Source organism: Arachis stenosperma, chromosome 6 (assembly GCF_014773155.1).
Source record: "Arachis stenosperma cultivar V10309 chromosome 6, arast.V10309.gnm1.PFL2, whole genome shotgun sequence".
Classification (NCBI taxonomy): Eukaryota; Viridiplantae; Streptophyta; class Magnoliopsida; order Fabales; family Fabaceae; genus Arachis; species Arachis stenosperma.
This window is the reverse complement of record NC_080382.1, coordinates 33,955,272-33,965,636: the sequence shown is the minus strand read 5'-3', so window position 1 is coordinate 33,965,636 and position 10,365 is coordinate 33,955,272. Positions and strand designations below refer to the sequence as shown.

At 37.8% G+C, this 10,365-nt stretch overlaps 1 non-coding gene across 1 annotated transcript; it reads right to left on the bottom strand.

The window, feature by feature from the left end:
* Positions 1–8,646: 8,646 nt before the first annotated feature.
* LOC130938247 (small nucleolar RNA R71) lies at positions 8,647–8,754 on the bottom strand. Its single transcript, XR_009069419.1, has one exon. It is a non-coding gene; the product is annotated as a small nucleolar RNA R71 (small nucleolar RNA).
* Positions 8,755–10,365: the final 1,611 nt, after the last annotated feature.

Genomic DNA, 10,365 nt, shown 5'->3' with positions numbered 1-10,365 from the left:
CAAACAAGCCACAGCATCTTTCACCTCTACAGGAACACCAAGGATTGGATGTAGTTAAAATATATGGACAGTTTTAGTATGTAATAATTCAATATTTGAAAGAAACAGAAAAATTGATTTGAAACTTACTAGAGTAAAATTGAACCTTTTTATCCAACTTACGATTGGACTTCAATTCCACCCTGCAAAAGCGAGAGAAGAACATAAATAACTGCAAACTTCAGCTCAAGTCGCAAAGTAGATTTTAAACTTTGGAAACTAGGAAAACAGGGAAGGAGGGGGAAGATATTAACTTTTTCCCTGGCCACGGACAGAGAAGCCAGCGAGGATGGGGACGACGTGCCGAGCTACCTGGGTTCCGGACAAGGCGAAGAGGAAGAAGCAGAAGCGCTGAGTCTGGGGATGCCGGCGGCAAAGAACCTAGGGCTAGGGTTTTGCTGTTTTGGTTTGGGACTTTCACTGCTTTGCTTCACGGGGATGAATGATTAGGGAAATTGGAGAAGATGAAGAACGATTGATTTTTTGTTTTTTTATATATTTTGCTTTGCTTCAGAGGGGGGCATGAATGATTAGGGGAATTGGAGAAGATGAAGAACAATTGATTTTTGTTTTTTTTTAAATGCTTTTGTTTTGTTGTTTAAATTAATTGAAACTATAAAATTAGGATTAATTGAATTCTAAAATTTGATTAATTTAAAAGCATATTTTTGTCTTATCAAATAAAGTAAGGATGCTTAAGACTTTTCATAAAATTAAATAAAAAATATTTTTATTTTTATTTAATTAAAGGGGTGTATTAGTAAAAGTGGTGATATAATATATATTTAAAAAAGAAAAAATTAAATGCTAATGTGGAAAATAAATTTCACGTGGCTTGTTACTACTTGTCCATATTTTAAACGTATCGGTACGTATGAATTTATCACCGTACCGTATCAAACACCATATAATTATATACTTTGGCCGACCTTAGCTTCGCAGGTCGAGTATGGAGCTTGATATCTGTATTCTGGAACTCCGATCTATATATTATGTTTTTAACCTTCTTTTGATCTTACCTTTCTGTTTATGATTATCCTTGCGAGTGCCTGACGAGCGGATTTTCTATCGGTCAAGAAATTCACAAATGTAATCGCGTTGTAAGTATAGATTCTAAACCAACAGAGAATCCTTTCGTACAAAATTTTTGTTTGTCACTTAAGCAAATCCAATAAAAATAAATAACCGAAGTATTCAAACCTCGGGTCGTTTTCTCAATGAATTGCAGGGAAGTATGATTTATTATTGGTTATGGAAAATATTTTTGGATTTTTGAAATAAGGAGCAAGTAGTTTGAATGACAAGAAAAATAAAATAATAATAATAATAAAATCTCTTGGCAAGGTATGAGAACTGGAAATCCTATCCTAGTTATCCTTATCAGATGTGATGAGAATTGTTTATTGCTCCCACTTAGTTAACCCTTACTAAATAAAGGAAAGTCAAGTGAACCAATCAATTTGATCCTCAAGTCCTAGTCAATTTCTATGGAAAGACTAGCTTGGAGATATCCAAATTAATCAGCAACTCCCAATTTCAATCACTGCTTTATTTTGACAACTCAAGCGATACCAATTACTCAACCAAAGCTAAGAGTGTAAAAAGCTAAATTAAAATCATAAATATGAAATACCTCAAATTGTATTAAAGAGAAAATCAATCTAAACATAAAGAGTTCATAAACCAAGTTGAGAAAAGGAACATTGAACCTATGATGAAGAAAAGAAGAAATCCTAAATCCTTTAAGAGGAATCATAATCTTAATCCTAAGAGAGAGGAGAGAGCCTCTCTCTCTCTAGAGACTACATCTAAATTATGAAAAGTGAATTATGAGTGTTGTATGTTATCTCTCGACTCTCTGCATGTTCCCTGACTTTAATCTGTGTTTTTGGGCCGAAATCTGGGTCAAAACGTGGCCCAAAATTGTCTTCAACATATTCTGTAACTTCTGCAGATCGCGCATGTCACGTGTACGCATCGATCACGCGTACGCGTCATTTAGCGATTTTCCTCTCCACGCGTGCGCATCAGGCACGCGCTCGTGCCATTTGCGCGAACTCCAATCCACGCGTACGTGTCCAACACGCGAGCGCGTCACTGCGATTTCCTCTATTGCGCGTGGTCGCGTGAGCCATGCGTCCGCGTCACTTCTCGCTGGTCATCTCCTTAATTTCTTGTGTTTCTTCCCTTTTCGTAAGCTTCCTCTCCATTCTCTAAGTCATTTCTGCCCTATGAAGCCTGAAACACTTAACACACGAATCACGGCATCGAATGGTATAAAGGATAATAAAAATATACAATTAAAAGATCTTTAGGAAGCAAGTTTTCAATCATAGAATAAATTTGGGAAGGAATTGTAATATCATGCAATTCATATGAATAAGTGGGTGAAAAGTTGATAAAAACCACTCAATTTAGCACGAGTTAAATCATAAAATAGTGGTTTATCAATCTCCCCACACTTAAACATTAGCATGTCCTCATGCTAAGCTCAAGGAGACAAAGAGAATGAATAAGGGAAAGTGAGACTCACGAAATGCAACCTATGCATATGAATGCAACTACATGCTAAAATGATTCTACCTACTTGGTGAAAAAGTAAATAAATCTTTCAAGAACAAATATGAACTGGATTTCACTAATTCAAATCACAAAATAAAGTACAAATGACTTGCAAGAAAAAAATAGCTCATGAAAGCAGGGAACATAGAATCAAGCATTGAACCCTCACTGGAAGTGTATACACTCTAATCGCTCAGGTGTTTAAGGTTCGATTCTCTCAATTCTCTACTAACCTTGCTTTCTAAGGCTTGCTCTTCATCTAACAATCAACAAAAATTCAATGCACAAATACACATATCAAGAGGTCTTTTAAGGGTTGTAATGGGGTTAGGGTCAAGGTAGGATTGTATTTGGCCAAGTGGACTAAAATTTGAATCCTTAATTAACATAAACTTCCCACCTAACTTAAGACAATCCATGTAATTACAATGCGAGATCTAACTGCCCATTAACTATGTTTACCACATATTCATGCATCCCAAATTTAAGTACAACTCATATGCATTGATATTATTACTTTGACTTGGGGCATTTTGTCCCCTTTTTATTTATTTGCTCTTTTTCTTTTCTTTTTCTTTGATTTTCTTGTATTATTTTTTTTCTTTTCTTTTGTTTCTCCCAATGCATATGATTAAGGTATTGAATGCATAAACATGTTCTCAACACTTTTCACATTTTCACAGAAAGTCTAACATACTCAATTTCCAAACCAAACGTTTCCAAACCCACTTTTCCCACACTTAATTCATGAGCACTTTCACTAGTCTAAGCTAATCAAGGATTCAAATTAAGGACATTATTGTTTTCAGCTTAGAGTTAATGATGTGCTAAAGTAAAGAATAAAAGCGGTAAGGCTCAAATTGGTTTGCAAAGGATAATGAAAGGTTAAGGCCATATGGGTATGTAAGCTTAGTGAAACAAGACCTCAATCATATAAGTGCATGCATACATCAAATAATGGAAATATAGAATTAAGCAAGACAAAGATCACAATTTTAGAGAAAAAAACACACACCAAAAATAAAATATTGGTTGATAGAATGTAACCAATTCAAATAGGCTCAAAATTTCACTGGTTTTGTGTGTTCGAGCTCTAAACTATGTTCCAAAATAATATTTCTTCATACAAGTTTAACAAAAATTTTAATTCAAATTAGTGAAATGCTATAAAAAGTTTCTTGAAAAAGAAAATATTACTTCAACCAAGTGGTAAAATATGCAATCAAACATGCAAATGCAACAACTAACAAGGAAAATAAACCATTGGTGTTGAGATAGAAGAGTAACTAACCCATAGAAGTCGGTATCGACCTCCCCATACTTAAAGATTGCACCGTCCTCGGTGCATGTTAAGATGTGCAAGTAGACGGGTAGCTTCAACTGACGCTTTTCTCCAAAGATTGTGCAGGTGGACTTGGTTGTCTCCCCATATAGAAGTTTCTCCTTTCCCTTCCTCGATGGCCATCCTGAAAGAAGAGAAAAAGGAGAAAAGTGACCCAAAAACAAATAAAATATGGTCGGGTTAATGCCAAATAGTGAGAATCTCAGTTACATGGTAGCTACAACATGCAAGTGAGAAAACAGTAGAAGCACATGACAAATCAAGAGTGCAAAAATTTGCAGCAATGGGGGAAGAGTGTGGGTAATGCAAGATTGTATAAGTTCATGGCAATGCAAAAGGAATACCAGTATTATAAAAATTAGCATTGACTTATGAATAATAATACCCAATCAGAATAAAACAAGTCATGAAGCACTAGAATAATTCAAGAAAAGATGCAATAGTTGAAGAAGAAAATTTTAACACCAATGGAAAAGAAAAAGAAAGGAAGAAAGGAGGAAGAAAGAAATAAGAAGGGAAAGAAAAGATATAGAGTTGGGGAAGAAAAGATAAGATATTTGGCGCTGATTTGGGTAAGCTGTGTGCTGCATGTGACGCGAGGGCGTGGGTCACGCGTTTGCACGGTTGGCGCAATTTTTAAGTGACGTGGACGCGTAGGGCAAGCGTGTGCGTGGAGTGATTTGTGCCATTAGCATGAGGGCAGCCTCGCGATCGCGCAATGATGAGCGGATAATTTGTATACTTTTTGGCATTGTTTTTAGTATATTTTTAGTATGATCTAGTTAGTTTTTAGTATATTTTTATTAGTTTTTAGTTAAAATTCACTTTTCTGGACTTTACTATGAGTTTGTGTGTTTTTCTGTGATTTCAGGTATTTTCTGGCTGAAATTGAGGGACCTGAGCAAAAATCTGATCCAGAGACTCAAAAGGACTGCAGATGCTGTTGGATTCTAACCTCCCTGCACTCGAAGTGGATTTTCTGGAGCTACAGAAGCCCAATTGGCGCGCTCTCAACGGCGTTGGAAAGTAGACATCCTGGGCTTTCCAGCAATATATAATAGTCCATACTTTGCCCAAGATTTGATGACCCAAACCGGCGTTCAAAGTCACCTCAAGAAATTCCAGCGTTAAACGCCGGAACTGGCACCTAATTGGGAGTTAAACGCCCAAACTGGCACTAAAGCTGGCGTTTAACTCCAAGGAGAGTCTCTACACGAAAAAAGCTTCATTGTTCAGCCCAAGCACACACCAAGTGGGCCCGGAAGTGGATTTTTATGTCATTTACTCATCTATGTACTAGTTTTCTATAAGTAGGACCTTTTACTATTATAATAAAAAAAGGGACTTTTGGTAGCTATCTTTGTTTTATGCTATCTTAGACCTTTGGGAGGCTGGCCATTCGGCCATGCCTAGACCTTGTTCTTATGTATTTTCAACGGTGGAGTTTCTACACACCATAGATTAAGGTGTGGAGCTCTGCTGTACCTCGAGTATTAATGCAATTACTATTGTTCTTCCATTCAATTCCGCTTGTTCTTTATCCAAGATATCACTTGTTCTTCAACATGATGAAGGTGATGATTGACGCCCATCACCATTCTCACTCATGAACAAGGTGACTGACAACCATTCTTGTTCTACAAGCATCTGAGGCTTAGTGAATATCTCTTGGATTCCTGATTGCACGATGCATGGTTGATTGCCTGACAACCGAGTGCTCGCCTGACAAACGAGCCAACCATTCCGTGAGATCAGAGTCTTCGTGGTATAGGCAAGAACTGATGGCAGCATTCAAGAGAATCCGGAAGGTCTAACCTTGTCTGTGGTATTCTGAGTAGGATTCAATGATTGAATGACTGTGATGTGCTTCAAACTCCTAGCAGGCTAGGGCGTTAGTGACAGACACAAAAGTATCAATGGATATTATTCCGGCCTGACCGAGAACCGACAGCTGAATTCCGCTATGCCGTGACAGGACATATGCAATCGCTTTCACTGAGAGGATGGGAGGTAGCTGCTGACAACAGTGAAACCCTACACAAGCTTGCCATGGAAAGGAGTAAGAAAGGATTGGATGAAGGCAGTAGGAAAGCAGAGAGACGGAAGGGAAGGCATCTTCATACACTTGTCTGAAGCTCTTACACCAATGATATACATAAGTATCACTATCTTTATCTTTTATACTATTTTCGTTCATCATCATATACATTTGAGTTTGCCTGACTAAGATTTACAAGATGACCATAGCTTGCTTCAATGCTAACAATCTCCGTGGGATCGACCCTTACTCACGTAAGGTATTACTTGGACGATCCAGTGCACTTGCTGGTTAGTTGTGCGAAGTTGTGTAATGCCATGGAATTGAACCACCAAGTTTTTGGAGTTCATGACCAGGGATTATGAGAGTTGTGAAAAGTATTGTTCACAATTTCGCGCACCAAGTTTTTGGCGCCGTTGCCGGGGATTGTTCAAGTTTTGAGCAAGCTTTTGGTAACAATGCCTGGGATTGTTCTAGTTTGGACAACTGACGGTTCATCTTGTTGCTTAGATTAGGTATTTATTTTTTTTCGAAATTCTTGAAGATGAATTCTAGAGTTTCATGATGATTTGTTGAAATCTGGCTGGCTGAGAAGCCATGTCTAATCTGATTGGACCGAGGTTTCAACTTATCACCACAAGAGCTTGTTGATTCTCATCAATTTTGCTCTTGGAGCAGTGATCTGCTAAGATTTGGCTGACCTTTGGTCATGTCTAGTGTTTTGGACCGAAGCTTTCTTTGAGAGCTTGGCTGGCTGTGAAGCCATGTCTAATTCCTGGACCGGAGTCTTAGACTAGCATTGCACTGATTCCTGGAATTCTCATCAAGGATTTTGATACCTTTTCCCACTTAATTTTCGAAAAAAAAAAAATTTACAAAATCATAAAAACCAAAAATATTTGATGTTTCCTGCTTAAGTCTAGTGTCTCATCTTAAGTTTGGTGTCAATTGTATGCATTCATTCATGTATCTTAAGGATCCTCAAGTAATTCTTGATGATTTTTGTGTTCTAATCTTTGAATTCTATTGACTTGAAGCATTTTGTGTGTCTCATATGCATTCTCATATTGTTAGTGTCAGTAGTATACAAACTGCTAAGTTTGGTGTCTTGCATGCATTGTTAATTGATTCCTTTTGCATTTTGATTATTAAAAATCCAAAAATATTTTTAATTTGTGTCTTTTCAAGTCAATGATACAAAGAATTGAAGATTCAGAACATACTGCAGAGGAATTATACAGAAAAAGCTGAGCATTCAAAAATGCCCAGTGAAGAAGGCAGACTGGCGTTTAAACGCCAGCCAGGGCACCTGGTTGGGCGTTTAACGCCCAAAGAGGTAGCATTTTGGGCGTTAAACGCCAGAATGTATACCATTCTGGGCGTTTAACGCCAGGATGGTGCTAGGGGGAAGATTCTGTTTTCAAAATCAATTTTTTTTCAAGTTTTCAAAGTTTTTCAAAATCAAATCTTTTTCAAATCATATCTTTTCAATCAAATGTTTTCAAAATCAATTTCTTTCCTTTTTCAAAGATACTTACTAACAATTAATGATTTGATTGAAACATCACAAGATTGTTACCTTTTCTGTTGAGAAAGGTTTAAATGTTTCAAATCATATCTTTTCTTGTTAGGGAAGTCATTAATTTTTTAAAATCAAATCTTTTTAAAATTGTTTTCAAATCATATCTTTTGAAATTGTTTTCAAATCATATCTTCTCAATCACATCTTTTTAAAACCATAACTTTTCAATTAAATCTTTTTAACCACATCTTTTTCAAAATAGTTTTCAATCAAATCTTTTTAATTTCTAATTTCAAAATCTTTTTTTCGAAAAACACTTGATTTCTTTTTCACTTTTAATTTTCGAAAATTATCAATCAAATTTTCAAAATGTTTTCAAAATCTTTTAAATGAATTTTCGAAAATTCTCTTCCCTCCTTCCCACATCCTTCTATTTATGGAGTACCACTCCTTCTAAATGCACAATTCGAACCTTATCTAATTAAAGTTCGAATTCTTCCTCTCCTTCTTCTTTCTATTTCTCTTTTCCTCTGACATTTCAAGGAAACTCTATACTGTGACATAGAGGATTCCACACCTTCTTTTTCTCTTCTCTTTCATATGAGCAGGAGCAGAGACAAAGGCATTCTTGTTGAAGCTGACCCTGAACCCGAGAGAACCTTGAAGAGAAAGCTAAGAGAAGCCAAGGCACAACTCTCTTTAGAGGACCTGACCGAATTCTTCAAGGAAGAAGAACACATGGCAGCCGAAAACAACAATAATGCAAACAATGCAAGGAAGGTGCTGGGTGACTTTACTGCACCTACTCCTGATTTTTATGGGAGAAGCATCTCTATCCCTGCCATTAGAGCAAACAACTTTGAGCTTAAGCCTCAATTAGTTTCTCTAATGCAACAGAATTGCAAGTTCCATGGACTTCCAATGGAAGATCCTCATCAGTTCTTAGCTGAATTCTTGCAAATCTGTGACACAGTCAAGACTAATGGGGTTAACCCTGAGGTCTATAGACTGATGCTATTCCCTTTTCCTGTAAGAGACAGAGCTAGAATATGGTTGGATTCTCAACCTAAAGAAAGCCTGGACTCTTGGGAAAAGCTAGTCAATGCCTTCTTGGCAAAGTTCTTTCCACCACAAAGATGGAGTAAGCTTAGAGTGGAAGTCCAAACCTTCAGACAGAAGGATGGAGAATCCCTCTATGAAGCTTGGGAAAGATACAAACAATTAATCAGAAGATGTCCTTCAGACATGCTTTCTGAATGGAGCATCATAGGTATTTTCTATGATGGTCTCTCTGAACTATCCAAGATGTCTTTGGATAGCTCTGCTGGAGGATCTCTTCATCTGAAGAAGACGCCTGCAGAAGCTCAAGAATTGATTGAAATGGTTGCAAATAACCAATTCATGTACACTTCTGAAAGGAATCCTGTGAACAATGGGACTAGTCAGAAGAAAGGAGTTCTTGAGATGACACTCTGAATGCCATATTGGCTCAGAACAAGATATTGACTCAACAAGTCAATTTGATTTCTCAAAGTCTGTCTGGAATGCAAAATGCACCAAACAGTACTAAGGATGCTTCATCTGAGGAAGAAGCTTATGATCCTGAGAACCCTTCCATGGAAGAGGTGAATTACCTAGGAGAACCCTATGGAAACACCTATAATTATTCATGGAGAAATCACCCAAATCTCTCATGGAAGAATCAAGAGACCTCAACAAGGTTTCAATAACAATAATGGTGGAAGAAACAGGTTTAGCAATGGCAAGCCTTTTCCATCATCTTCTCAGCAACAGACAGAGAGTTCTAAGCAGAATACTTCTGACTTAGCAACAATGGTCTCTGATCTAATAAAAACCACTCAAAGTTTCATGAATGAAACAAGGTCCTCCATCAGAAATTTGGAAGGACAAGTGGGTCAGCTGAGCAAGAAAGTTACTGAACTCCCTCCTAGCACTCTCCCAAGTAATACAGAAGAAAATCCAAAAGGAGAGTGCAAAGCCATAGACATGGCCGAATGTGGAGAGGAAAGAGAGGAGGAGGACGCCACTAAGGAAGACCTCAGTGGGTGTGTACCAATCTCCTCTGAGTTTCTCAATGAGGAACAATGGGAATCTGAGGCTCAAAATGAGACCATAGAGATTCCATTGGACTTACTTCTGCCATTCATGAGCTCTGATGAGTATTCTTCCTCTGAAGAGGATGAGTATGTCACTGAAGAGCAAGTTGCTAAATACCTTGGAGCAATCATGAAACTGAATGACAAGTTATTTGGAAATGAGACTTGGGAGGATGAACCTCCTTGCTCACCAAAGAACTGGATGACTTGTCTAGGCAGAAACTGCCTCTAAAGAGGCAAGATCCTGGGAAGTTTTCTATACCTTGTACCATAGGCACCATGACCTTCAAGAAGGCCTTGTGTGACTTAGGGTCAAGTGTAAACCTCATGCCCTCTCTGTAATGGAGAAATTAGGGATCTTTGAGGTGCAAGCTGCAAGAATCTCATTAGAGATGGCAGACAATTCAAGAAAAACAAGCTCATGGACTTGTAGAGAATGTTTTGGTGAAGATTGAAGACCATTACATCCCTACTGATTTCATAGTCCTAGAGACTAGGAAGTGCATGAATGAATCCATCATCCTTGGCAGACCCTTCCTAGCCACAGCAAAGGCTGTGATTGATGTTGATAGAGGAGAGTTGATCATTCAAGTGAAGAATCCCTGGTGTTTAAGGCCCAAGGACATCCCTATCATCATGGAGAGGAAGCATGAAGAGCTTCTCTCAAAACAGAGCCAAGCAGAGCCCCCACAGTCAAACTCTAAGTTTGGTGTTGGGAGGCCACAATCAACTCTAAGTTTGGTGT